This window comes from Embiotoca jacksoni, unplaced genomic scaffold, assembly GCF_022577435.1.
Source record: "Embiotoca jacksoni isolate LCO1_2020_lvr unplaced genomic scaffold, fEmbJac1.0.p SCAF_12, whole genome shotgun sequence".
Taxonomy (NCBI): domain Eukaryota; kingdom Metazoa; phylum Chordata; class Actinopteri; family Embiotocidae; genus Embiotoca; species Embiotoca jacksoni.
In genome coordinates this window covers 8,101,624-8,121,457 of record NW_027185252.1, presented here as the reverse complement: position 1 = coordinate 8,121,457, position 19,834 = coordinate 8,101,624, and positions in this window count along the sequence as shown.

Genomic DNA, 19,834 nt, shown 5'->3' with positions numbered 1-19,834 from the left:
CCATTTACTTTTTTGTGCTATTTTCTAAGAGTCATTTGCATTTTTCTGCTCTAAACCTGCTTTTTGTCTCTCATTAGCTAATTAGAGAGCAACATGCACGATTAATAAAAATGAACATAACCTAGTTTGATATAGGCTTGATGAGGGATAATCAGAAAATCACGGTTTTCTTAACATTCATCAAAAATGATGTGAAGGGCTACCTGTGGTAAAAGGTGACTTCCATAAAGCCTTGTAACCTTTACCCACATACCAACATGTAGCCTACAGTGTGGGACAACTTATGTTCGCAGCATGGGGAGAATCAAGCTCAATTAATCAGCATATGATTGCAGTAAGCAGCCCCCTCTGCTGGATTTTCTGAGCCATACTGTTTGAAATCATTTTAATGCTGCATTCAGTGGCCAGATAATTATCATATGTGGCAGTCACTGTGGATGTTTTGTGTTTGTGTCAAAGCAATTACTAAAAAACTTGCTTAAATGTGCAATTTTGAATTTATTAAAAGACAGCTTTTGTTTTTCTAAATATATATATTTTTTTATTCTATGCTGATTTTAATTACCACTACCACATTAAGGCTGTTTTGCATGTTTCACATTTTATTTGTAAAGTCATACATGTTTATTCCGAAGAGTGCAACTAATTTAATTTAAAAACAGGAAATATTCGAGCCATTATGTGTTGAAATAAACAAGCTGAAGTGCGTGTGAGTGACATAAGAACTTGCCATACTAAAGGGTCCAGGCTCAATTGTTTTCCATAATGACACATATTTTTAATCTTTTTAAGATATCCTTTAAAAACACGGCTCCACTGATGACGACTGTTCCTTTGATTGTGAGCAGCATCATTGCCAAGGTGTGGTGCCCTGTCTGTGTTGGCAGCCGGGCTGATATCTTTTGTTTGAGACTCAAAGAGCTCTTTTTCCTGTTCAGTTTCCCTCACTATTTTTGTTTGCGTGAGGTGTTGATAGACTTATACGTTGCTCCGCTTCCTTTTAGTGTACGGCACCAGATGTTTGCGAGAATAACAACCCTAACCTTTTTTGTCATCATGACAGAAATTGTTTATTAGCAGCTTTGTCCATCCGGTAATGTATGATTGTCAGAGCTCAGTCATAAACTGCCTATCTGTGTCTTGCTCTCTTTTCCTGTGTTCGCAATCTCACTCTCATGTTGGCGTGGGAGGAGTTGAAGTCATTTATGATATCAGATATTCTCCAGGAGAGCAGGAAAGTCCTGACAGACTGAACAACCACCATCCTCTCACACAGTGGTGTGTGTGAGTGTGCATTTTAATCAGGAGAAATGGCTCTGTGGGCCTCACATTGCACATTGAGGAGGTCTGGGTGTTCTCATTGTGTATACCCAGTGTACAGTAGATTTTATGTCTGTTCCTCTAAATCAAACCATGAAGCCGACACAGAAAAAAAAAAAATAGCAACCTGTTATTTTGTTCTTTTTACTTTGACACTTTGTTATTCCACTCCTCTCATAAGAATTAGCCTGATCTTCATATAAGCAATTCCACGACCACAAAGATGTGACAAAATTTCTTTGTACCCTCTAGTGCCCACTTATTTAGTGTGCCTGTGTGCCTCTGTCCCTCCATCTCTGATGTGATGTGGCTTCTCTATTTTACTGTTGACATAGTGCTATGAATGTCTGAGCATTTTGCAAATGAAGAGGCTTGAACTCCTGACAGGCAGTGTCGCCGGCACCATGACACACTGGCCCGCACATGCTGTGCGGCATAATGATGACATTAGGATCCAGTGATAATATCAGGACGCACTTCAGATAAATGACTGATAAACCAGGGGTTGTGCCTCTCGTATTACACGCTTGACAGAGCAGCTAATCAGTGTCCAAGTGACTGCTATTACATAAATCATGAGCTCGACTTTGATGCATATTCCATCGGTGTTCCCTATTCATCACGTCATCTGGGGGAGACTCTCTGGATGACTGGCTGCCGGGCCAACACACATTTTAAGAGCACATTATGTTTTCATTAGAATTTGATATGATCCATTCCGGTGTTGATTTGATTTTGCGTGCTCGGGTCATTTGATAGGAAGCTACCAAGGAGAGGGAGTGTATTGTTACACTGTGTAAGCCGTTTCCTGTTAGTCTTGCTGGCCACATTTATTGTAAAGATGCTTGTTGATACACAGCACTGTTTGTTCATGTAATAATTTGATTTTATTGTCAGAATTATTTTTGTATTTTAAATCCATTTTCTTGGTCAGTTTATAAATTGACCCCAAAAAAAGATATTTCGGCAATACGAATCTAAGCAGAGTATCATGGTTTAATTTAGTAATAAAATCAAAATACATTCAGAGATGAAGTTGGAAAGGAGATGTGGGGTGTTGAAGTGAGTCACCATGTATGTTTTATTCTCCAGTATTGGGGTCAGAGGATGTGAAGGTGGGGGTGTTAATTTAATCCCCATTCTTACCCAGAGCATGGCCACACTCTCTAAGGAGCTTTATCTCTGACAACTGTGTCAAATTAGAGAGACCACGAGCCCCTCATAAAGAATATGTCTGTCAGACTACATTGTTCCTGGCCTCTGAAATATACAGCTGAGAGAGACAAAAATAGAAGATAACACTGTAGTCCCACAGTTGGACTTGAACATGATGAAATAATTTTCAAGCCATGTGATCCTGTCAGTGAGACAAACCACTAATAAAACCAATTCTCACATATTATTCTGTACCTTTTGTGCTTTGCTATTCATAGATTTTAATCATATTTGTTGTGCTCAAAACACCTACCTGTTCTGGCATTATTGTTAACACTTGTGTGGTCTACAATTTCTCTTATCTTTTATGCTAATAGAATGCTTGAACAAAATTATTTAGAAAACTTTATTGCACATTAATTCATTGTAATTCAGGCTGGCCGTGTATAATTGATGGCAGTGTTACATTCCATTAGCCATGGTACATAACTCTAGGTCAGTCCAGTCTAATAAGTGCCCATCATTTATCTCCCTGGTATCATCGCTGTACCACAGTCAAACATGTAAAACAACTCTTAATGTTCTCCCTAGTCCCTTATGGGTGTTTCTCCCTGTTATCATCATTGCCTCTATTCTAGGGGGACTTCCTCTGGAGACAACATTTTCATAGACCTTTGACCTAAACCATATTTTCCATTTGAATGGTCTGACTAGTGAATATTTACAAGGATGTTTAATGTATAATAGATCTCATCTGTGAGTATCAGGAGCCATTTTCTGCTCAGTCAGGTTCTGGTGTTGGCCTTGGCCCCTTTGCTTGAGGTAATATTGACCCCTCTTAAAAACAAAATGACCTGTGCCTCATTTAGGCCAAGTAGTATGCATACGTATTGCACAAGTCCTAAGGGCATACATGTTTATAACAAGGAAAGCTGGCGGTCTCGAATGTAAACATCTTAGCACTGTAATATTATTGTATCAGTAAAGTCCCAGAAGGTGGTAGATTTAATAATGTGGGTGGATTATATAAGAGAGAGAAATAAAGCAGTAATTTGAAATTGTTTGGGGACCTTTTGTGTCAATGGTTATGGAGGCTAAGGGACAACTCCATTCCCTCAGGCCACTGTTAAAAAGGCAATGACTTTTCTTGTACATGCACAGCATTTTGGAATCTACATGCATTACTAGCACCACAGGCTTTTATCATGTGATTAGTAATACATAATACATTTGATTCTATTATCATTCATGGAAAAAAAAATGAATGAAGATGGTGAAAGGAAGAACATGTTGATGAATAACGTTTGCAGTGAAGTGCTTGAATATACATTTAATACTGAAGCAGATCTCGGTTTGCTTCTCGGGTGCTTATACAACCACGGGGTTTTTAATCTCTTTCTTGCCGATGAAAGTCCCAGTAATTGCTATATTTCCCTTTTTGTTTCAAGGACCTTTGATGATCCCTTGGCTTGCATCAGAGGGCAAAGTCATTAGTGGAGAAATGAGCTCAAGTGAAGAGAAAGAGATTGCGGGGCTCCCAGCATGATTGGAAACTTTGCCTCACATTGCATCCTAATTTGAATTCAATTTTCAATGTATATTTGATAGATAAAGGACAATTAGAAAATATGTGCTCAGAAAAATTGGTGACTTCAACTGCCCCTTTTTAGTATTTGTATAAATATTTAATAAAATGGTTTACAACACACAATGATGTAGCTGTAAGCAAATATAAGGACAGTTTTTAAATATCTATTAATGTACAGTGTTCGTCAACAACTATAACTTCATCTATGAAAACACATTTGTGTGTTTTACATTATTAAATTCAAACAACAACATCCATTTATGAGTGTCCACAGAAGGACTTATAGTTGTTTACATTAATAAACACTGATAGGTGTTTACAATTAAATTAAAGTATGTCATAAACCATTTATTATTAGGATATGTGCTGTTTACAAATACAGTATAACAACAGCTATAAATCCTCCTGAGGGCATCCTGTTCTACACAGATAATGAATGAAAACATTGCATTTGTAATAATGTACAATATGTCTATATAGAGGAAGTTATTTGTTGACAAATACTGTACATTAATAATATTTTTTTAAATGACCCTATATATGATTATAAATACATTTTAGCCTGCATTTATTAAAAGTTTATATACTGCTTTGTTTAGTTTATTATTTATCCTCTTTGCATACAATTAATGTCTAAAAAAAAGAACTGCTGGTTGCCCTCTTTTCTTCTTCTTATTATTATTGTTATTATTATTATTATTATTATTATTATTATTATTATTATTATTATTATTAGTCTTATCATTAATATAATTTCACACTTGCAGTTTATAATTTATATTCCAGATTTGACGTTTTGCAGTAGATAAAAACATAAATATAGAGGAGTTGAATTTCACTGGCAATATGTTTTATGTTACAATGCTGCAATCATCATCAAGTTGTTCGGGGTGGGGGCGGGGTGGGGTGGGGTGGGGTGGTGGGTGGGTGCAGGGACATGTGAAATACGAAATCCTGTCAATCAAACTGCGGTATACAACACTCTGTTGCGGTTGGGTGACAGTGGTTCTTTCATGTAAATCACAGACATTAGAAATAAAAGACAGGCCTGTTGACTTGTTTCATGCTGGGAATCGGTGGCCCAGCATGTGTTGCTCTGTCTGTGCTTCACTCTCCTGTGGAACCGCTGTCCCCTGGGTCTTAGCACTGCTCCCTGGGGTGCACTGCATATAATTACCCACAATCCACCCTGAAACAGCTCTCATTTACAGTAATCAACAGTCTGCACTTCAAAGGATTCATGTGGCATCAGACACCAAGACTCAGTGTGTGTTATTACAAATTATTGTTATTGCCTCACACTTACCTTTATATACTGAAGCTGATGACTATGTTAACTAAGGAGACTGAGATTCCTTCATGTTACTCTTTGCCCATTAAGGGCTGATGAGGCCAAAGATGAACTGCTATGTGTTGTTAAGAACTTCAAAAGCAGGCTTAGTTCAATATAAGGTCTGAACAACAGCAGCGAAAGCATCAGATGTCTGATATTATACAGGAGGGTGCGAAGAGAAATGGGGGGTAAGCTTCATCAAGGGCTTAAATTTACATGACTAACAAATTCAGACTGCAAGTAAGAAATGCTAGATCATTTGATCATTTGGCAGACATGATGGTGGTCTGTGTGATAATGGTCATTATCATAAACCGGAGCCATCATTAGGCTTGATTTCAGATAATGGTCAGTGTGGAAACCATTTTATACTAAGAAATGCCTCTCCCCCATTAAAGACATATTAAGTGAATTAACTCGCATCATGAGTAGGGAATCACTGTGTGGTATTGCTTGGAACGTAATGTGCTTATAATGTGAAGTGATTTTTCCTGACTGGAGACAAGTCAGCCAGTTTACATTCATAATAATTTGCTTTACTGATGTACCATAGAGCCCCTCACCTTAAAGAAAACGTCTTTGTTTTTGTATCTATAAAAATCTATAAAATTCAAATATGTGAATTTACAATATCTTAAATATTAATAATTTGAAACAGAATAGTGTGTAATTTATGATTGATTTAATATGTTGTTAATAAGCATACAGTGTTTTTTCCCCAACTATCCAAAATGTATATTTAGTTTTCTTATATTACTTAATTTTAATATGCTAATTTAGTCTTCCATCATGTATTATTATTATTATTATTATTATTATTATTATTATTATTATTATTATTAGTTTTGACATTATACTATAAACAAAACATGCAGTATCCCATTCACCAAGTGTGCAAAGCAAACAGTTGAAGTATACAGTAGGAAATCTGTAATTGGCCATAAAAAATACTCTATGGCAATAACCAGTTTATAAATTGCATATTTTACAGTGTAATTGTAACAGGGTTTTTTTTTTTTTTTTTTTTTTTTTTTTATGTATGTATGTGCTCAAATTACACAGTAATTCATAGATTCCTCTCCCATTCCCCTCCTGGCAAAATGGCTGCTGTGCATCCAGAGAGACCACCTTCAGACATGACATCCTCAGCTCTCTAGTGGGAAGAGCAGCGTCCTCCACAGAAGCTGCCTCTGACCCTCTGGCACTGCTGGGCCTCATCATTGCCGGTCCATTAGGGATGCTGGAGCAGGTCTCCAAACGGGCACGGCTGCACCACATTACTCCTACCCCTCACTGCTGGCAGGTCCCCTAGTGGCCAGGTCATGTCATGGCATGGGTGCCCTGTGAGTGAGCTTGTACCAGGTCTGCCCTTGACATGGCCCCCCCCACCGACTCCTCCTCCTCCGTCTCCTCCATGGAGAAGGGAGAGCAGACCGTCCGGATGGGGCACTGGGGGTGCCAGCTGGTGCCAGCTGCGAGGGGAGATATCCAAGGTGGCGGACACCTGTCCTAACTCGCGCCCCCCAGCTCCCACAATGCATCTGGTGCGGCCCTGCAGACCCATCGTGGGGAAATGAGGCGCTAACCTTGAGGAGAAATGCTCCCAGCGTCGCATTAAGAGAGGCCCTAATTGCTGAGTGCTAGCACTGCCAAATGACATTAGGAAGTGCTGTCGTTTACTTTAACATAATGGCTCAGCGTGTTTTTTGGCTAAACTTCCTTTGCTACTCTGAGGTGTTTCACCACAGTGGCCGTTTTGGCCCTGTCATGACCAATCAGTGGAGGACTTCAGGATGACAATAATTCTAAAGGCATTTGAGAGTTGGGCATTCAAATTTAAAACTAAACTCGATGGTGGGGGAAAAAACACTGCAGAAGTCCACACGGTTGCTCCATACAATGAACTCACAATACCACCATGTAAATGGGTGCCATTTGTGGAATAGCGAGTGCATTAACTGTACAAGCTGTGTGAGTGACTGTATTATTTATTCCCTTTTTTATCAAACCACATGCTTGTATGGCTTTGTCGTTTCAAAGAAATACTAACACGGTCCACTCAGTGTGATTAAATTAAACAAGCACGCTCATTACATTATGCATACTGTAATAAGAATAGCCCTGACCGGTCTGTAGCAGTATAGCAGGCTCCACAGAGAATGATCACATGTTTCGCTGCTGTACTAGATTTTTGGGGCACCCATTAGCAGAACAAAAATCACCTTTGATTTAATGAAAGGTCCTCATTTGCTTACCGGCTCCCCTCACTTACGGGCACATGGTTAAATTAAGCACCAGCAACCCACCCCCCATCTCTGCCTCCATACGAAGGAGACACCGTCCCCTCTCCTACAGTATAATGCTGTGATGATTCTATGATCTGGTGTTTCAAGTCTGCGGGAGTGTCAGAAATCCACTGCAAGGTGCTTCTAATTGCAGATACACCTCAGCACTTGAAAGTAATGAATGTGAGCATGGTGAAACCTCCAAGGATCAAACGCTAGTAATACATCATCAGTTCTGAAAAGGGTAATTCGTTTCCCTTCGCCAAGCAAAATATTAGAAGTTCAGATAGGGGGTTTTATTATTAATTTATTCTTCCCCCAACACATGATTTTGTAATTGAAGTGCTATGAATAAAGTAACCCATATATCTTAGCGAGCCACTATGCATCCGTTGACTAGACGTGGGATTTGAGTGTGTAAATATTGTCTGTAGCAAGTCGCAACAAGGATGATTCTTCCTCAAATACACTTTGGTGATATCCTTGATTGGATTCGGAGCCATGTATTTCCCAAGATCATAACAAATCACACTTTATTGTGTCTCATCTCCGATCTATAGTGTTATTTACTGTACTTTTAGCAAGCTTAACTCCATGATTTTGTTTGAGGTTTGTTCAGATAAAATCTCATATTGCTGGCAGGTCTTTTATAATTGTTTAAGTCTTAGATTGAGCAGACTTCAAATTAAGCAAGTATTTGTAGCCTTTTCCGTTCCCATATGCTCAGAAATGTGCATGCATATACAATCCAAATGTTATTTCTAAACTTTGCTTCACCTGATCCATCTGAAGACTATCACCTCCAGTCACCGTGGGGTAATCGTGCCACAGGGACCCAGTCAAAATAAGTTCGCCGGTTCACCAGAAGACGGCCTCTTACTGCTGGTTGACCCTTGTGGCCACCAAGCTGTTGACCTCAGGTACGCAGGGGTAAGAAGTTCAAAGCCCAGCTGTCCATGCATGATCTCTTCGTCTAGGCCATGGTCGTGCACCACAGGGGCCACTTCCCCCGCTGCCTTAAACCGGTCTTCACTCAAACAAAATCAGGATATGCCATGCGCCTTCAATGGTGCTCTTAACTACTGAAACTCAGTTGAGCGCAGAGTGTTTGTGTGTTCGTGGGATGTAATTTACAGCCTCGTGTTGAATGCGAGCTACCAACCTTGTGCGGGGACCAGTGTTGCGGCTGCTCATGGCATCTGCTCAGACGGCCACTGAGGAACGAGCATAACAATGTGCCATTCACGGGCCAAATGATATCCAACTGCGAAGAAGAGCTTGGACAGGAAGGGCAGGAGAAGGGCAAAAAAGACAGGAGAGGTTGATGGACTTTACAAGAAAAGTAAAAAAAAATACTGAACCTTAAATCACAAAAAAAGATGCTGGATAAATCGAGAGAAATCACAGCAACTTGAGTGCAATTCATGACATTTATCAAACGCTTACAGTTACACAGCTTGTCACTAGATTACTTACATAATCAATTCCTTGTTATTTCAATGAAGAGACAAATCAGAGTTGTGGTCTGCAGTTAAAGCCAGGTCTCAGCGACCTGTCATCTGTGGTGTACAGTTAGGAGGTGGCTAACCCCAAGGGGAGAAGAGAAAGTGCTGGGGGGTCTGAGGTGTAAAAACCAAGGAATTTCAGGGGCTGATAAATGAGGCTCTTCCTAACTGCATATGGTATGTGTTTTAAACTGACTCCCCCTCGGCCCTCCTCGTAGCCAGCCATCCTTCATGAAGAGTTCAGGGGCCCTGTGCTGTACATGGGGGCCCTGTTTTGTTGCCAAGACAGGCCCCCTGCATAGGCTGCATATGGGACTATATGACGTGTGGCTTGGCCGGCTTTCATGGATTGTTATGGTGGTGTTATGAAGGCTTCACATTGGGTCATTGTTAATTTACACTGACTTTGTAAGCTATTAGTTTTACAAAGAAAATGGTTTGTCACTCAGGATATACACCTGCTACCTGAGAATAACAGGAGAGGAATTACAATATTTGTAAAAGGAAAACAGTCAAAAGGCACGGAATTGAATGACATCTGTCTGACGGCTTCTTAATGTGATCTTGGAGTCAGCACAGACCTGAAAACAGCTTTAACACCACCTCCCTTCCATTTCCAGACTCCATTTATCCAAGTGTGCAGCCACTCTTTGCACACAAAAAAATAAAGGCAATACGTGAACATGACACTATGGTGTTTCACAATATCAAGAGTAGGACTTGTAAATTTTAAGTAGTGACAATAATGTGACCTTTTTGGAGCAATAGGCCGACTATCAGCCACGGTGGCTGTTCACTGTCCTGTTCAGTAGAATTTTAACCAGCCAGCTGGACACATATACCCCCTGGTTATTCCACCGGACCTTTACCTCCTCTCTTATAATAGTACCCCACTCTCCCAGTCTTTCGAATGTATTCTACTCATTGTTTACTGTACATGCGGATCCAGAGTAATAATAAATAAGGAGCGTGTGTGCCGTGCCAACATGATTGATTACGACAGGGAGGCAAGGTCAGGATGGAGGAACAGGCTAGGGCTGTCCGACTCATTGAGTTAACACTGTATCCGTATTGTATGAATGTCACCAGCGATCCTGTGATTTATTACTACAGCCACTGCTCAATTCTCCTTTTCTACCTCCCCCCCGCTTTTGGTACCTGACCGAGATACAGGATATGAACAGAAGTGTCGACAAAATTCAGCCTGTCAGCGAGCAGGTTACATCTGTGTTGGAATATTAAAAATGTTTTTTTTTATTTAAACATTGTGCTTGAATTACCAAAACATTGATTAAAATAAGGGAAATATTTTCTTTTTTTCTTTTTTTAACATATGTTAAATATTTTTTTCTACACAGACATTTCAGAAATTATATTTTGGTAATTAAAAAAAAAAGGGTTTCCCTCATTAATCTTAAACTACAGTTACACAAACATACACACCTACAGTATACCTGCACACAGCAGCTCTCCACAATAACAACAACAACAAGAGGAAAAAAAAAAAAACGGACTGAATTGTTTATTTGCTTGAATAACACCAAAAAAAGTCATTGTCACTTTCAACAATATATACTGAACTACTCTTTCTTTTCAGAGGATCTAACCTTTCGTCTTGGACTGAATACACAATGCCCCTCTGGACCTCTGGACTGCTCACTCTTTAGTGCATGTCAAGAAGACACCAGTCTGGACTATTTCCTCTGGGAGGTGGGTAAGCAAGCGCCACGCTCTGTCAGTTAGCGTAAAATGTTTCAGACTGAAGATGGATGGAGACGACGTGTCACTATGGCTCAACCGGGCTTTCACTGCTGCCATGGCCATGTCCTGGTCACATCAACCCAAGCGACCGAATCGCTAGGACCTGTCCTTCCTTTTGAGTTAGCATATACACTACATGACAGAGCTTGTGGCCTTCACTCACTCAGGGCAGCAAAAAAAAAAAAAAAAAAGACTCTCGGTACGTTAGGTCATCTGAATGAAACCAAATACTTTGATTGATTTGTTTTGTTTTAGGAAACTTTCACTGCTTTGATATAAAAAGAAACCCTGTAAGATGTCAACAAGAAGTTATTTGAATTTCAATATGTCAGGTGAGAGAGATGCAGTAAGCAGATATGTCACAAATACTTCTGCACGGTTTGATTTCCAATCACAGAGAATTACAATTAAAACAAACCACGAGAGCAAGAAAAAAAAAAAGGGTCTGACGAGAGAGAACCTTGACATGGAAAGTCTTGGAGTGCTGACCTCTGTGTTTGACCTCCCCCAATATGTTTCCACAGGCAATTCCATAACTCTCTAGCCAACATTTAAATGCTTCCTGCTTGACAGGAAGTTCCACATCACTCTGTGGGACCTGGGCTAATGCTCAACTGTGCGAAACGGCAGCATGCAGAACCCAGAGTTAATTTATATCATGTCTCATCGCCTTTTTGTGGAAGACTGCACCCACACATGTACACAATCAGGCAGAGACAAACATTTGAGCACAGGCCTTTTTGGTCATGCATGCCTTTGTGCAAACACACACACACACACACACACACACACACACACACACACACACACACACACACACACTGGACTTGTAAGTACTCCCCATTTGAGTCAAAGGTACAGTATGTAGTAGCCATACACACTCGCTGAAGTAAAAGTCTCTGTATGACAAGATATTTTTCTCACACTTTTACTCTCTCTCCTTCCATCCCTCTCTCCCTCTCTATGTCTCTTACTCACTCACTCACTATTTCAGTGTTGTTATTGGAATGTGTGTGTGTGCTGGTGCGGACTGTGAAACTGATGAATGACCAGCCATGGCAGATTCATAGTCCGGATCCTGGTGCAGCTGGAGAGGAAACTAATGGCAAGCTGGGACTATGGAGGTCTCAGAGCTAATACCTGTCTCTTCCATCAGGAGACCTGGGGGCATTTTTTTACACCCAGCCAAATAAGAGCCACCCCCCACCACCACCAGCACTCCTACTTTTAACACCTTCCAACTCCTCGCCACCACCCCCTCAACATAAACCCCCGCTCTCATGCGCATACATACACTTGCATGCAGGCTGCACGCATGCACACACACACGAGAAGCGAAGCACACAAGCATGTAGCCACACACAGATGGACACACCCCCCCCTGCCGAGCCCCCAAACTGTCCAAACTGTGGGGTGCTGGGGGGAGACTTTAATAGTGAATGGGTGGCCTTACAGGTACTGAGCATCAGCTGTCTGGGAGTAAATGTGCGGCAAAAAGACAAGGATGGGCACTTTACTGGACATTGGCTTTTGCTCCCTGCTGATCGGCCACACCATGAAACGCTTCCTTTGTGCAGGCGGTTCAGTCATGCAGCTTGAAGTTGTACCCATGGAAATGTTGTGGTTGTACCCATTTCCCCAGCAACCAGGTTTAATATTGAACCCATGTCTCGATACATATATTAATGTTTGCAGTCGTACGCCTCCCAGTGTTATCCTCATTAGTGTTCTATACTACGCTTATCCTGAGAGCAGGCTGTGAAATAGAATCAGAGCGCTAGTGGAAGTCATTAGTCAGTTTTGAGTGTGCATATGTTCAATTGACCTGCAGTATGTAAATTCCTGCAATGCTGGCCTTGCATATGGGCCGAGTGCCTCACTGGAGGCCCGTCCAGCATGGTGCCTCATTACAGAGCGGCTTTCCAGAGTCCTCTCTGTTAATTAGAGAGCCTTTGTCCGTCACGTGACTCTACTGGTCTGACAATCTGAGGTCACAGTAAGGACTTATGGATCTTCCTCCTGCAAAGTCCGTTTGTCTATCTGTCTCCTTTCACTGCACTGCGAGCGCGTTGGCTTTCACATTTTTCATTTTTGGGTGTGTATGTTGGACAGTTCTTCGATTGAAGCGTTGAACTCATCCATCAGCTTTCATGGTCAAAGGCTTAAAATAATTCACCAACTTTCAAAGTCCATGTTTTGGTTAATTAAGTCTGTATTTTTGTAATCTACTGTGAAAAAGAGTCAGGCCAGTCTTGTTTTCTTGCTACAGTCCTATCTGTGAAAATTTCCTACCTTTTCACCTGCTTGTCAGACTTGCAAGGCACTCAGAGAAATTATCTCCAGGGTAACAACAAAGCACTGTCAAGATACCCAGCATCCTGCGGCTTAATTGTTATTAATTTACTGCAATTAAAATGTGTCTCTCTGTCTGGTTTTTTTTTTCATGCCTTGACAAGCATGGATATTGTTTACACGCAAAGAGAAACTGTTGAAGAACATTTCCAAGCAATGTCACTGTCTATGCATAGCTCCAAGCAATTCCGGCACACATCGCGATAAAGCCCATATTTGAATAGGAGCGGATATCAAACACATTCATTAGGTTACATGCTTCACTTGATTAATTATATCTGAAGAAAATTGCGGGCACTTCGGATCTTAGTCTGGTAGTATCGCCATGTGCCACGGATCCCTAATTTCCAAAAGAAAAGGGAGGGGGGGGGGGCTGAAGGGGCTTTTTTTTTCTCCCAGTCTATCCCGGACAGCCTGCCTCTCTCCCTAAGGAAATGAACGTATTCAAATGTATCTCCATCAATGAGCACAGTAATTATGAATTCAGCACTAATTAGTAGATACACTACTTTCCTTGCATATTTGATTTCCACTGTGAGATGTTAATAAGGGAAGTGCCCATTTTTGTCCTATCTCATAAAAATTCCAGAGTGTTGGAGAGGGGGGAAGAAGGAGAGGGGAGCGGGAGTGAGGGAGGGAGGGAGGGCGTGGGGGTGGTGGTGGTGGTGGTGAAGGAGGGGAGGAGGGGGGGCAGATGGCGAGAGGGAAACAGGGGATGCATTAAGTATGCATGGAAGTCGAAAAAAATAAGTTTACAGATAATTGGCGTGGTTACTGAGGGGCTAAAACAACACTGCTTACCTTAGTTAACATTCTGCTGGCTAAACATGGCTTTTAAAAGACATACATGCATTGTATTACTCTTCTCTCGTTTACTAGACAAATAAAGGCTTTTCACCAGGAAAAAAAAGGACCCCAAATACAATAATAACGTGTTGAATTACTAATGTCACACCCTTTTCAGGGAGTACACATTAGCATATGAATAATAGACAACCACTGATTTGTTTTTTTTTTTTCACATTTTATATCTTTGTTCAAATGTCATGAAAAAGTAAAACCCCAAACTGTTTTGCTCTCTTACAACGCCAAGGGGTAATTACAATATTTTCCCAGAGAGAGAGAAATAAGAGAAACCCTCCCCTTCTTTGATAATGTTGCTGAAACATATTTACAGTGCACCACTGCTTGTGATTTATTAATATTAGAAGACAGCTTTTGTTGCAATGTTTTCATAGCTAGTGATTAGCACAGTCAGCTACACTGAATACATTCATAAATGGATTAAATTATCAAAGTGGAATAAATCTAATAATATAAATGTTTATTGGAAGTGAAGGACTTCATATTTCCAGCGATGTCAGATTAGGGAGCAGATGGTCACCCTTATGCCAGTGTTACTGTGTGAATGCTCATGTCAGAGGCCATACCTTTACCAATAACATGAACATATTTCTGGACAACACACAATTGCATTGGATACAGTGGATTTATCTAATTAATCCAATCATCTCTTTTGAATGGGGATTTCTGTGCCCATTGGTCTCCTCCTTTTTGACTGAGATTGGCGTCTTTGTGCCAGGCTGCCAGGCTGCCAGCCTAAGAGGCTGGTCCCCTTCTCAAGGAGACTGTTATGACCATGTGGTGTTCGTGCCAACCTCTGGCTGTGGCGGGGAGATAGGGAGCGAACAGAGGAAGAAAAAAAAAAAAAGAAGAGGAAAACACAGATAGAAATGCAAACACATTAAAACACATAGCTAAATAACAATACACACATGTACTCACAAATGCACTTGTAACATCGATGTGTACACAGATATAAATACTCTTTCACACACACACACACACACACACACACACACACACACACACACACACACACACACACAGATCATGGGCAGACGGAGCTTCCACTCTGCGATCTACTTAATCTGTGATCAGATAAACTACAATAAAGGCAAGCCTGGCAATAGAGGGCATGGGCTATTATGAATGATCTGTATGTCACTCAAACACACACACACGCACACAAACAAACAGCCATTCAAACACACACACACACACACACACACACACACGCACACACAAAGACGGCCCCCTCACACTCTTATTTGACTTTGTGTGTGCTTCGCTGGGTTTATTATGACAGGCTGAGCGGCGGGGAGGGAATTAAACTGTTAAGCAGACATCAGAGGCAGTCTAATGTTTAATGCAGGAGCCGGGGCATGTGCTGACTGATAATGAATACAAACAGGCCAACGTCTTATTTGTTGTGCTTTTCATTGGGAATGACTGGGGTGCTTGACATCCACAGCTAATGTACTGTACAGGGCTATTGTTCTAACCCCCCTCTCATCCTTCCTCCATATCTCTCTCTGTCTCACTCTCTTTTTTCATTTCACTTGTCTCCCTTTATTGTGCTGATTCTTCAAAGCTGTGCTGTCACTGCCATCACACAACAAGCCCGTCTTGGGCTCGATGTGACAGGATAATGTTGTAATTCTCGTAGAATCACAATCTCCATCATGATAATGTGTTGATGGGATGTGGTAATAGTTGTTAAAAGGTCACCCAGTGTGCTGTAATTGGCTCTTTCATACTTCACTACGTTTACTACGACAGAAGGCATGACCTCGCTGGCAGAGACGGTAAATATGCCATCTTGAGAGTGTAATTATACAAGCCAAGCCTTCTTGGATCTTTTTCTCCCGCCTCCTTTGCCCTCTCTTGCCACTCGTTTCCTTACAGTCTCACTTTAGATGTCCAAATGTAACTGTAAGTTGGCATGATAAATGAAGAAAAGCTGCAGTACAATACTGTACGTATGCCATGATTGGCAACTGTACAGTATTGTTAGGAATAGAAAACTGTAAAATGAAGATTTAATTTGAAGAGGCATCCATTTTTGAAAATAGATTTATAAAGCTTTGTCCAATTATATAAAATATAAATATAAAAACAAAGGATAAACTGACTGATGCCAGGAATTATGTAAACAAAACACAACTGTATCTGATGTCCTCATAAATGAAACATTTAAATATATATGTCAGCATGTACAAACACTTTAATATCGTTGGAATTGCATTTTGACAGCACAGGGAATAAATACAAAATAACAATCCTACATATTTATTTTTCTAAGACAACAGTTTCAGCGCTGCTTTTAATTAGTTCAAACACACAATTAAGTGGGAAATATGATTTATGTTTTTTGGGCATTAGGTGTTAACTTGAGTAAATACTGTAATTAATACAGTGATTCAAAGGGACTGTATGCAAAAGGCATAATTGGTCTAATCTTACAGAGGTAGTAAACACCTGCATAAGAGACGAGGAATCTTCCAGGTAACTTAATATTATATTTATCACATCACTGCTGTTGTCATTTAGTATTTGGATTTTTTGTGATTTTAGGTTTTATTTCATATTTTGGTATTGATTTATAGATTTTTAGATTTCTAAAGATACTTTTGAACATTTAATGATTTCACTGGTTTCACTCCAGAGCCTTTTCAAACTCACCCCTCAGCACTCTAAAAACTCAGTAGGTCACACTTGCAGAATATTAAATTCATGAAAAAGTGTCCTACCGCCTTGTTTTTGGTGATCTGTTTTAATCTGTGGTCAAATAAATTACATGTAATTCTCAATGAACAATAATGTGAGAAAACAATAATTATGTTCAGCTTTTTGTTTTGTTGTTCTGGGTCACGGATCTTCTCCCCTTATTAGACTTGTTCTAACAGTATTTAAAAATTGTCAAACAATGGTAAAAAAAAGATGCTTACACAAAAGTCAGAAAAAAGACAAGTTTATCTCTAAATCTCTTTATTTAAGTTATTTTTCTGATAAATTGCTGCCGCTTCTGGCTTTTTCTTAAAATACAATAAATCTTTATATACACTTAAACAGTAAACCCTCCAAATGAAAGAGAACTATTGTATTGCTTTAATTAAAGTCACGTCAAGCTACTATTTAATATTGACTTCAATATGTTATTATTATAATTTATAATAATTTCTGTTGTTTTGGTTTAAATGCTCTCTCACTTTTACCACAGTCCAAATTTCCTTTTATGACATTTTCTAAAAAGAAAACGAACAGAAAAAAAAATATTGTTGAAAGTGTTTTCTTTTTATCCAGCTTATGCATAATTTCCTACTTTATATTATAAATATATCGTTGTTTTTGTCAAATGAGAAAAACAAAATACAAGAGATAAAATGGATTTTGCACATGTTATCTTAAAGATTTGGTCATTTATTATATATAATATATTACTAAAAGTCCGGGCTGGTTGTAATAAGGGATACAGATCCATAGCACCTCCCTGTGGTACTGACCATCTTATTGTGTATGGTATGAGCAGATTCCACTTTCAATATCTTATCTTACATCTCTTCAACTTATAGCCCCTTTTATGTACCTTGTGAGAATGTTCTTTCCATTTTCAGATTACCCTGTTAAATTACAGCATCATGAAACATTAAAACAGAGTGCTTCTTTTAGAAAACTTATCATCCGCTCTGACAATATGCTTCATTCAGTTTAGGCGCCTATTGAAAACTGCTGCCATCATTGTAACATTGTTATGGTAACTGCTTGAGTGAAGTCACCAAATCTTATTGTAAAATCTCCTACAATATCATAATAACACTTGGAAGCGGGGGCAGCAGAGTTTGACAATAATATATCTGTGGAAATCTTTCCCCCTCTCTCCAGATCCTCAGTGAGAGGCACATCAGAGGAGACATTTGCGCTTTATGAAGTGCATTCATTTGGCCATTTGCCATGTTTCCTCACCAGAGGACTGCTATGATGAATGAGAGAAGAGAAGAAGCAGATTTTCTCTCCCACCTCTCGGCTCTCCCCTGTGATTACTAATACAGAGCCCTGCAACCTCCCACACTATATGAAAACTGTAGGCTTGCTCTCATATCCTGGGTAATCCTCAATTTCCCAGAATCATTAAACTGAGACTAGCATCTCTGATGGCTGGAGATACTTGACATATTATGATTATTATCATATGAATACCTTGTTGTTACCGCCGCAGTGGCGAAGTTGCCTTAAAATCGATGTGGAAGACTGGCATAATAGCCTTTCTAGGTTGTTGCATTTGAGAATTAAAGCCCCTGGTTGTATGTATAAGATTAATCACTGGGAATTCTGTCCCCGGCCACTGTGATGATGGACAAAACAAACATCCGGGAAGAATTTCATGCAGCAACTGAGAAGTTCGGAGGCAAACTTTTAAACACTCCTGCATTCAGTTTTACGAAGACAATTTCATTTTATTGCTTTTCAATCTGCTAAATGTCCGGTTTGTTTCACAGGCTTCGTCCATGCAGCCGCCTGGAATCCGAGCCCATGTCCCGACCATAACTACCCGGAGATGGAGACTCCCTAACTTGCAGAGACACCGTGGGCTTGTGGTATGGAAACCCTAAAACTTTCAAATGCATCATTTACTGTACATATGAACTCATGTTTCTGATTATAAATGCTACCCTTAGGTGAAATGGATAAAATTTATAAAGTCGAAATGCTGAATTCAGAGAATTAGAGTCGGCTGCTACCGTGTTGGGGGGGTATATTCTGCTGTGGAGGGCGGACCTGGAAAATTTATGTGGGAGAAAAATGTATGTTCAGCGGATCGGCTCCAAACCAAACATATTATCTTTTGGTATGCCCTCCTCTTCATAGCCTCAATCAGTTGTTCACAGTGTGTAATTCGCTGACATGTTCACCATGCAGAGACTTAGGAGAACATGCTCTCCCTCTCTCTCTACCTCTGAGGGGAAAGATACAGAGCTGATACTGCAGCTAACCTGGCACCTCTTCAAACATTCAACACAGTTTACTCATGGAAGAGGGGGATTTTTTTTAAAGGTAACAAAAATGTTAGAATCAAAACAGAATTGTGTTTTTTGCTTCACTTCATACCCACTTGGTCCACAATGTACAGAGTGGAAGGTTTTTAAGACTTAAGGCGCTGTCTCCTGCAAGTTAATGACTCAAAATGTCCAGGAGCATTCAAAAACTGGAAGTGAGCAAGAAAAACAGTGCAGCCCCAGAGGGTTACATTAGCAGATCTCTGCTCTGTCTTCTACATGAGTTCTAGTGACAATTTTGGAGGATGGGTCAGATGAAAGACAACAGAAGGAAAGCAGGATCAAAAGCCACATGCTTTCCTGTATCCCTGCTTGTTCTAAGGGGCATACATAGTGCATTGGATTCATATCAAGGTCTTTGTACAGGGAGAGTCGGCCAACATGCAGTGGCCTTATTATTCTTTACTTCAATAACAAACCCACGTCTTCCCCTCTTGCCATCAAAGGCACATCTCTCCAGAAGTGAAAATACACATCATATATGAGTCATTCATCTTCCTTGAAATTTAAATAACTCCTTTGAACATTGTCTTTGGTAAGCTGTGGCCAAATATGTAATTCCACATGCGCTGCAATGTATAACAGTCATTCGAAGACAATTCAGTGGCAGGCAGACTCCCCCATCATTGTGAACACGG